Source organism: Macrotis lagotis, chromosome X (genome assembly GCF_037893015.1).
Source record: "Macrotis lagotis isolate mMagLag1 chromosome X, bilby.v1.9.chrom.fasta, whole genome shotgun sequence".
NCBI lineage: Eukaryota > Metazoa > Chordata > Mammalia > Peramelemorphia > Peramelidae > Macrotis > Macrotis lagotis.
The window spans coordinates 144,499,087-144,509,567 of record NC_133666.1 but is presented as its reverse complement, the minus strand read 5'-3'; the positions used below and the strand labels follow the sequence as shown (position 1 = coordinate 144,509,567).

The 10,481-nt window shown below is 37.4% G+C and overlaps 1 pseudogene; it reads left to right on the top strand.

The window, feature by feature from the left end:
• The first annotated feature begins 6,099 nt into the window (after window positions 1-6,099).
• Window positions 6,100-6,693, top strand: LOC141502878 (nurim-like; annotated as a pseudogene).
• Window positions 6,694-10,481: the final 3,788 nt, after the last annotated feature.

The following is a 10,481-nucleotide window of genomic DNA, read 5'->3' as shown; positions in this document are numbered from 1 at the left end:
CAGCAAAGCTACTGGCACATAACGACTATAAAAATATTAGCTATTAATAGTAGCAACAAGTATAAATTGATGCACTGCATGATGCAGAAGATTAAAAAAATATGACTTGATTCTGGTCTTCAAATTGCTTATAATTGGAGGGGGAGGAAAATAAAACATGAACAAATAAGTATGAATGACAGTGCAAATATTAATGATTCAAATTTACACTGGACTTTATGGTTTACAGAAGACCTTCCTTATATTAGTCCTGTGAGCTGATATTATCCCAGTTTTGCAAATCATGAAGTTGAAAGATAAGTTGTCAAATAGCTACTCAAATTTAAGTGAGGTTTTTTCCTGATTATACCAGAATCTATACCAATAACAATATAGAAAGGGGAATTGGGAAATTCCATAAAAGTAATAACAAGTATCATGGGAGAGAAGAGAAGTAGAACATTTTCAGGCAAGAGGAAAGAGAAAGGTCTTCCTAGAAAGCAAGAAACATAAAGCTTTTAAAAGTATGCTTCAAATAAAATATAATATAAAAAATAAAAAATAAAACTATGCTCTAATCTGCAGTTAGAGTTCATCTATTCTCTCTGTGGAGGCAGATAGCATCATGAAATCTTTGGAATTGTCTTGGATCAATATAGTACTGAGAATAGCAGTTGTTCATCATAAAATTTTGCTATTTCTGTTTACAATGTTCTGGTTCTGCTCACTTCACTCTGCATCAGTTCATTTAAGTCTTTTCATATTTTTCAAAACCATCCTGCTTCTTATTTCTTGCAGTACAATGGTTTTCCATTACAATCATTTAACACAACTTGTTCAGTCATTCTTTAATTGATAGATATCCCTTCAATTTTCTATTCTTTGCCCTGATGACTAAGTTCTGAGAGTAGAAGTTCCATCTACTTTTGAATCAATAAACATTCCTTAAGAACTCTCTGCTTGGACAATTTCAGGAAAACCTGAAAAGATTTATATGAATTGCTACAAAGTGGAGTGAACAGAGCCAGAAAATTGTACATAGTAGTAGCAATAGTGACTCATGAACAACTGTGAATGACAACTATTCTGAACAATACAATGATCCTAGACAATTCCAAAGTACTAATGATAAAAAAAAAATGCTATCTACTTTCAGTGAAAGAACTAATGGAGTCTGAATACAGACCAAAGCATACTATTTTTCACTTTGTTTGTGTGTGTGTGTGTGTGTGTGTGTGTGTGTGTGTGTGTGTGTGTTTCTTGTTCTGTCTTTCCTTTCACATGACTAAAATGGAAATATGTGTTGCATAATGATTGCACATCTCTAATAAATCAAATTGCTCACTCTCTCAGGGAGGGAACAGAGAAGAGAGAGAATTTGGAATTCAAAATTTAAAAAAGTCTTTAAAATTGCTTTTATATTTAATTCAGAAAAATAAAATATTATGTACGTATGTATGTGTGTATGTATGAGAGAGAGAGAGAGAGAGAGAGAGAGAGAGAGAGAAATTGGGGAAAGAGCAATTAACCCTGCTGGATCTTACCTGGCACCCTCCATCAGGTGCAGAGCTCCATGTAGTGTTCAGAAGCTGGGGAGAGAGGAAGAAGTCACCTCCTTCCACAGGATATGTGTGGGTTTGGAAAAGAGGAGAGGGAGAGAAAAATCAAAATGTTTGTGGGCAGGATAGGGTTCAGCTAACTGGTTACTTTTTAACTTACCTTGTTAACTGCTTCCTGCTTCCATTTGGAGGATAGATGGGGTAAGTAGGATGACCTAGTCAACTTGATGATTTCTAAGGTCCCTCCCAGCTGTATTTCTATCATGTCCCAGATCAAAACTGAAAAAATTTGAATTTGCTTATAGAATAAAAACCAAACTTCTGAGATGGGCATTAAATGGTCTCTATTCTGATTTCATCCTATCTTCCTAAATTTGCTTCCCTTTACTATACTTAGACTGTCTTCCAAACAAATAACTACATTCCAAGATGGATCTTTCCTCAGTCACCATTCCATATCACCATCCACCCATTGTATATTTGCAACTGAGTGATACAGCATCTCACATTCCATACAGTCAAAACAGAAATCATTATCCTTCCTCCAGTATCCACATTGATTCTAAACTTTCCTATGCCTATGTAAAGGAATCTTCCAGTCATTAAATTTACAGCCTTGGAATTATTCAACTTCTCACTCTCCCTCATCCCACATATTCAATCAGCTAATATGTCTTGGTCAATTTTACCTCTACAGTATCTCTTAATTGGCTCTCTTCTCTCAAAAACTTCAGGTGATTGTCAGCTCTCTCTTGGACTATGGCAATAGACTTCTCATTGGTCTCTCTAAGTGTTTCTTCCTTCCAATCTATTCTACATAAAGCTACTAAAATGTTATTCCTAAAGCACAGACAGTCCAGATCATGTCCACTCTTCTAGTTAGCATTTTCTTATTATCTCTAGAATGAAATATAAATTTCAGTATTTAGCACTTAGAGAGATCTTTAAAATCTACCCTTTCATCTGTAGTGGAAAAATAATCCTTTACCTGAACTTAAAATTTGTCTTACCTGTTTTCTCCTTTATTTTAATTACTTTATGTTCTAAATGATTTTATTTTGGTTTTGCAAGGAAGTGGGGTTAAGTGACTTGCCCAAGGTCACACAGCTAAGTAATTATTAATTGTTTGGGGCCAGATTTGAACTTAGGTCTTTCTGACTCCAGGGCCAGTGCTCTATCTACTGCACCACCTATCTAAATGGTTTTAGACTAACTTAAAATGCAAAGTTACTATTTTTCTATTTTGAGTTTCTTCTGAGATTGCAAACCTCAACTCTAGTTAATGTCTTTCTTATTTCATACAAATTATATCAGGTTATATTCATTGAGTTTGAGGGATATAGGAAAAATTTCTTATGTTGCATTAGAAATGCAAAAGTGAAATGAAATGGTGCACCAACCTTGAGTTCTTTGACCAGCAAAGAACTTGTTCTCAGCTACAGTGAAAGGAGGAAAGACACGAGCCTCTTTTCGTAGGAACAAAAGACCACAAGATCTCTTTATTGAGTATCCTTCTCCTCTATATATCTTACCAATGCTATTGGACAGCACAAACATATCTCATGAGATAATCAGTGGGAGCCAACCATACAAAAAGATCATAAAGTTGCTTGACTAAATTCTTGTCATACTTCCTTATCTTTACAGTTATGGTATAATCCTGTTACCTCAGGATGAGCCAATTCCTGGGTAAGCACAAAAGTAGGAGAATGAAGATGTCCTGAGATACTGAGCCAGCAGTATTGCAAAACAAGAGGGGCAAGAGGGTCTTGGAGACCTTTGTCCTTGTTATCTCACAGCTGTGGTCCTCAAGGATCACTAATACAAAAGAATTAAGCAAAGAGAAATTTATTATATAAAAATTTATTATATAAAATTATTTATATAAAAACATCATCCAATAGTTAAATATCTATAGTAAGTATTCCATTCCTCTAGCTTTTTTTTAAAGTATAAATGACTGGGGCGGCTAGGTGGCATAGTGGATAAAGCACCGGCCTTGGAGTCAGGAGTACCTGGGTTCAAATCCGGTCTCAGACACTTAATAATTACCTAGCTGTGTAGCCTTGGGCAAGTCACTTATTAACCCCGTTTGCCTTGGAAAAAACCTAAAAAAAAAAAAACCTCACAAAGTTGGCAGAACTATTGTTTTAGCTATTCCACTCTCTTGGGGGTCTTTCAGGAGTTTGAGACCCTGCCTTTTTAGATATGACTATTCTTTCCCTTCTTTCCCAATCATGCTGTCCTGCAAATGCCCTTATCTGGGAAAATGAATTGTATAATTTTGTCTCAAACTCTTATTTCCAGTGCTAGTTTCCTGTACTGTGAACCCCTAGGATGATTTCTAAGTGTGTCCTCAAAACTTTCTCCCCTTTCCCTACTCCTAATTTCACTTAATGCTCCTTTGCTTCCCGGTTTTTTTTTAGAGGAGTTAATATTTTATTCACAAGAATTTATTGAGTAGGGAAGGGCAAGAGCAACATGGTGCTTTCAATTTCTCAGATTTACCATATTGGTACTGATCTTAGCTCTTTACTCTACCTCATTCTACAAATTCATTTGGTTGCCAAATCTTGGCTGCTGCTTCTTCTTTTCTTCCTCTTTCCTTCTCCTCCCCATTCTCTTCTTCCTCCTTCTCTTCCTCTTCCTTCTCCTCCTCTTTTTAAAAAATTTTAACTTTTTGTTTTTCAGTTATATACAATAGTAATATGTACCCATCATTTTTGCAAGGTTCTGAATTCTACAATTTCCCCCCTTCCCTCCCCCCAGAAGTCTGTCTGATAGTCTCTACATTGTTTCCCTGTCATACATTGATGTAAGTTGAATGTTATAAGAGTAAACATAAGAATAAACATAAACCCCCTCCCCTCCAAGAAGATGGGAAACCTCAAGAAGAGAGAGAGAGAGAGAGAGAGAGAGAGAGAGAGAGAGAGAGAGAGAGAATATGTATTTTAGTCTGTGTTCAGATTTCAATGGCTCTGTCTCTGGGGTGAGTTGCTTTCTTTATCATAAGTCCACCAGAGAAGTTGCTTCAATATTTTTCCCTCAGTTGCTATTACTAGCTGTACCTCCACTCTATTTCTCCCCACTCTCATTTATTCTATTCTCTCTCTCCTTTCATCCTGGTGCTATCCAAAAGTGTATTGCATCTGAGTACCCTTTCCCTCCATCTTCCCTCTCTTCTATGACCTATTCCCCCCTTCCCTACCTCCATTTCCCCTCATCCCATCCCTTTCCTCACATCCTTCTCCAGGGCAAGACAGATTTCCTCACCCTATTAAGTGTCTATGCCATTTCCTCTCTGAACCATTTCTGATGAGAATGAAAGTTCACTCATTCCCCCTTGCCTTCCCCCCCACTCCATTGAAAAAGCTTTTCCTTGACTCATGTGAAATCTCTCAGCTTCTTCTTCATCTCCTTTTCCTTCCTCCCAGTACTTTCCCCCATTGCCCATTGACTCCATCCCTTTACCACATAATACCATTATATTCTACTCCTTCCTATGTCCTGTTTATATATGCTCCTTCTCACAGCTCTTATAAATGAGAAAGTTCATATGAGTTATCAATATCTTCTTTCCGTGCAGGAATAAAACAGTTCAACATCATCAACTCCTCTACTCCCTCTATGGTTCACCAGTGTCCTGTACTTGGAGATCAAACTTTTTGTTCAGCTCTGTTCATCTCAATAGGAAAGTTTGAAAGTCCCCTGTTTCATTGAAAGTCCATCTTTTCCCCTGAAAGAGGATAATCAGTTTTGCAGGGTAGTTGATTCTTGGTTGTAAACCAAGATCTTTTGCCTTCTGGAATATCATATTCCAATCCCTACAAGCCCTTAATGTAGATGCTGCCAGATTCTGTGTAATCCTGACTATGGAGCCTCGGTTTCTGGCAGCTTTTAGAATTTTCTCTTTGATTTGGGAGTTTTGGAATTTGGCTATAATATTCCTGGAAGTTTTTCTTTTGGGATCCCTTTCAGGGGGTGACTGGTGAATTCTCTTGATTTTTATTTTACCCTCAGCTTCTAGGATCTCAGGGAAATTTTGCTATATTATTTCTTAAAAAATGAAGTCTAGGCTCTTCTCCTGGTCATGACTTTCAGATAGTCCAACAACTTTTAAATTATTTCTTCTGGATCTGTTTTCAAGGTCAGCTGTTTTTCCAATGAGATATTTCACATTTTCTTCTAATTTTTGGCTTTTTTGAAAAAGTTTTATTTCTTCCTGCTTTCTTGTAAAGTCATCAGCTTTCTTTAGTTCCATTTTGCATTTGAAGGAGTTATTTTCTTCAGAGAGCTTTTTTTATCTTCTTTTCCAACTGGCCAATTCTGCTTTTTAAAACATTCTTCTCCCCATTTGCCTTTTGTTTTGCTTTTTCCATTAGGCCTAAACTGGTTTTTAACATATTATTTTCTTCAGTATTTTTTTGTATTTCTTTCACCAAGCTGTTGATTTGGTTTTCATGATTTTTCTGCATCTCTCTCATTTCTCCTCCTAATTTTTCCTCCACCTCCCTTAATTGCTTTTCAAAGTCTTTTTTGGCTCTTTCCCCCTCCCCCAGCCATGGCCCCTGCTCTGCTCTTGGTCCCTGCTGCCTTAGCTTCTTTCTTTCTGGCCTTCGGCACTGGCATAGAATTTGTATGTTTTACATCCTTAAAACTACTGCTTGGGACCTCTATGAACTTGGGCCCAGGTGGTGATGCATTATCGGAAGCCAGTACCAGAGGGCCCAGTCCTCTGGGAAGCACAGTCAGAGCCCTGGGTGACCTGGGTACCTCTTCTCTACTTCGTGCTGCACATCATAGTTTGGCTTCTCATTTTTAGTATCCTCTTGGTTTTTTGACTATCCTGAGCTCATGGGTCTCAAACAGGTATATTACCATGTGTTGGGATTAGGGGAGCCTTTGGCTCTGAAATCTCCTTGGGCACTGAGACTCTTTGAGCACTTGAGACATCCTGTGTGTGTGTGTGGAGCTCCTGACAGTACTGTGGGCTGTGCCCTGACTGGGTCTTGATAGAATTCTCTTGGCTGTACTGCTCATACTCTATCTGGGCCTGGCGTATGGGCTGGACCAGTAAGACTTATGCTACCTCCCAGCCCAGCTTCAAAAAAAGCTTCAGTTACTTGCTGCGCCCCATGATGGAAATGCTGAATGAAAACTCCAAAGATGAAATTATTGTCCCTATCCTCTAAAGTACTGACTACCCCCACCCCCACTCCCACTGCCCATTAAAAGTTCTGTTCCCTGAAAAAAAAAGTATTTTTTGAGCCTCATCCATAGTCTGAGCCCGTTTTCTATTTGTCTTGGAGGTTTGGATACAGAAGCTTCAATTTTGTCATCATCTGAGTATATGTTTTGAATTTCCATGGGACTAAAGTGGACAGATTCTTCTTTTTCTGTTGTTTACTCATTTCCTCAGCCCAAGGCTAATTTACAACACTTCCAAGGCTTTGGGGTTGTGGTTTTTTTGGGGGGGACACCCCATTGGGACCTTTATTCCTCCAAGGTCTTATGCTCTCTAACCTGTGCTTTGATATGCAGATGGACCAGTACTTCCCTCTGCCCTGGGGCTATAAGGAGGGATCCAATTATCTTAGTAAGGAAGTCCAAACCCCAATATGTGAGTGTAGGCAAACAGTAGGGTCCTACCCCAGGGAGAGCAAAGAAATCTCTGCAGATTTCCCTTTATCATCTTTGGGGGTACAGGCTGCTTTCTCCCGATTCTCGCTGCAGGTTCTGCAACCAGTGCTCTTCATTCCATGTTCACCCAGGTGCAGCAGAGTTCTCTCACCTCCCCTTCAAGCTGTTGCCCATGATTACTGGCCTGTGCTAGGCTGAGCTGGGCTGGGTTGGGCTACTCTGCTTTTTTTCCAACCCAGGTCCTGGTGAAGCACACCTTTCTCATGGAAGTTCTAAGTTATCTTGGACTGGGAAAATGTATTACTCAGTCTTTCTATGGGTTCTGCCCCTCTAAATTTTGGCTAGAACCATGCTTTGTTTTTGGGGGGTTTGGGGGATCGGAGTTCTCAGGGAATGCTTCACGCCGCCATCTTTGACTTGTCTCTCTTCTTTCCTGTTTTTTTATACAGGTCCCTAGTTTCTGTTCTTGAGAACAAATCCCAAAATCTGAAATAGGTTTAGAAAGAAATTTATTAGGTTGTTTGGTAGAAGAGAGTGAGCTGGATAGGAGGTGTGGCTCCCTCTCATTCAGGTTCTGTATTGCTTATATTAATATTGGATTTAGATGAAACTACGTGCTCATGAACCACATATACAGATTTAAGCAATTTTACTAAGGCAACTGGAAAGTGAGGTAGGTGGAGATAGATATGAGTAACTGTGAACATTCAATAAATTTTGAGTAAATTCAAAGCACACCTTGGGTGGATCCAAAACAAGCTCTGGGTGTGAAGATCCAAGACAAGAATCCTTTGGGTGGATCCAGGACCTGCAGAGAACCTAAAATTCTTTATAACCATCTCCAATATTCCTATAGAATTACTGGGGTCAGGTGGCATTCTGGGTGTGGACAATCTACAGTATACAGGTTGGATTTAAACAGTTTAATAATTTTTCCTGAATTATGATAAATCATTTTCCCATGTGTCTATAGATGTACTATTATATTTATGCACCATTGCATAATTTATTTTTAATTATATTTTTCAATTAACCAAATATGCCTTTGCTCTCTTCCACATCTTCTCCTGAAACTGAAAAAAAGAAAGAAAATCAAAGTCCTTGTGACAAATATATCTAGTCAGGGAGAAAATATCCCATATTGATCTTGTCCCAAAAAAAAATTTCAGTCTACATTCTGAATCAGTCACTTCTCTGTCATTATGTGGGTAGAAAGTTTCATCATGATTCCTCTGGAATTATGGTTGGTCATTGCAATGATCAGAGTTCTTAATTCTTTTTAAAGTTGTTTGTGTTTATACTATATTTGTATTCATAATATTGCTGTTATTGTTCTCCTAGTTCCATGCACTTTACTCTTCATCAATTCATGTATTTCTTCCCAAGTTTTTCCAATATTGTTCCTTTCATCATATCTTACAGTAGAGTATTCCATCACACCATAGGTTGACCAGTCATTCCATTGAAAGTGGGTACCCCTTCAGTTTCCAATTATTTGTCACCACAAAAAGGTTATGTTTTTGAATGTAGGGAGTCTTTTTCTCTATCTTTTATCTCTTTATTTATAAAACTAGTAAATATTATATGTTTTAGATAGGAGATAATTTTCTTTCTGTAGAGTCAGACTGATCAGAAGATTTTTATCTTGTTATTAAACTTTCATATAAAAGTGTATCTAATACCAACTTGTTTCCCACTCAAGATATTAAACTATAATGCTCTTGAGGACAAAAATCTTAACATTCATTTTTTTTTTAGGTTTTTTCAAGGCAATGGGGTTAAGTGGCTTGCCCAAGGCCACACAGCTAGGTAATTATTAAGTATCTAAGGTCAGATTTGAGCTCAGGAACTCCTGACTCCAGGGCCGGTGCTCTATCCACTGCACCACCTAGCCTCCCCCTTAACATTCATTTTTGTATCTTCTGAACCTCTGAGAATAGTTCTTTGGTCCAAGTCCATTTTTCAGGCTTACCTCTTGTTATCCATAACTTTCTTAGGCTAAATATGAAATAACAAAGTTAGTTTTATAAATGAAGTTTTATTCTCTAGGATCTTACCAATAATCCATGGGTGGGCATCCTTACAAATGCCAATACTAATACAAAATTTTGGGGGGACATTTTATACAGAAAGGACAAAGAATCATAAAACCAGTCAGATAACCAATGAGATTTCACATAGATGACATAGTTCTAGAATATTATCCTCAAAACTTATAATATTTGCTAAAGACTATATCAGATTGCTTTCTGTTGGGGAGAGGGAAGGGAGGGTGGAAGGAAGCAGGGGAGAAACAATTGTAAAATTCAAAAAAGTGATTGCTAGTAACTACCATTGTATCTAATTGGAAAACAAATAAAATATTTATACATATATAAGTGAAAAAAAATTTAAAAACTTATAACATTTGCTTCAAATTTCTATTGATAAGAATCCTACTTAGGCTGGATAGGAAATGTTTACAAATAGTCATAAGATTGCTCATCCAAGACATTTCTTATCTTGTGGTCTGTTGATTTAGGTAAAGGAATTTATTGGTGCTATCACTGAGCTGACAGGTAGTATTGACCTAGGCCAAGTCAACATTTTTGATGTAGGTGACAGGCTTTGTAATAACAGACTGGCATTTTTACACATTGAGACAATATTCAGATTTATAGTTATTAGAGGCTAAGAGTACAATTTTTGATAAGAAATATAGAATTAGAGTATCCAACCTAGACACTCTCATTATTCCATTATTCTACATAGTGGTGTGTCAAGCTTAAATGGAAACAGTGCCACTAGCTGTCCATTAGGATCCCTGACAGTTACATATTGATTCAGTTTTTAAATGTATTATGTATGGTTAATTATACTTTTTAAAATTTTTCTTTCCCAAGAATATTTTAATTTGATACAGGCTGAATTTGATAGTGTTGCCAGCTGGCTATCATCATTTTTTGGTCACCTATGCTCTACACCCAGAGTTAGCTAAACAATGGGGAAGATCAAGGAAAAACTAAACATAAGAAGCAACCCTGGATCTGGCCTGTAATGAAGTTTAGGATTCTAAAAGATGGAGATAAAACTAGCATATTCTAGGAATAGGAGACAATTGGTACAAAAGCACTGGTTATAATCAATATTAATCCAGTGAATGACCGAAACTCCAGTTTGATAGAAAATAGGATATCTGCTGGTAGTATTCTGGGTCATGCCTGAAAGTCTAGGTTTGATGTATCAGACTTGGAAATGGGACAAAATGAGACACCCAGAATCCATGTAACATTTAACACAATAATAACAACAAAAGGTTTACCT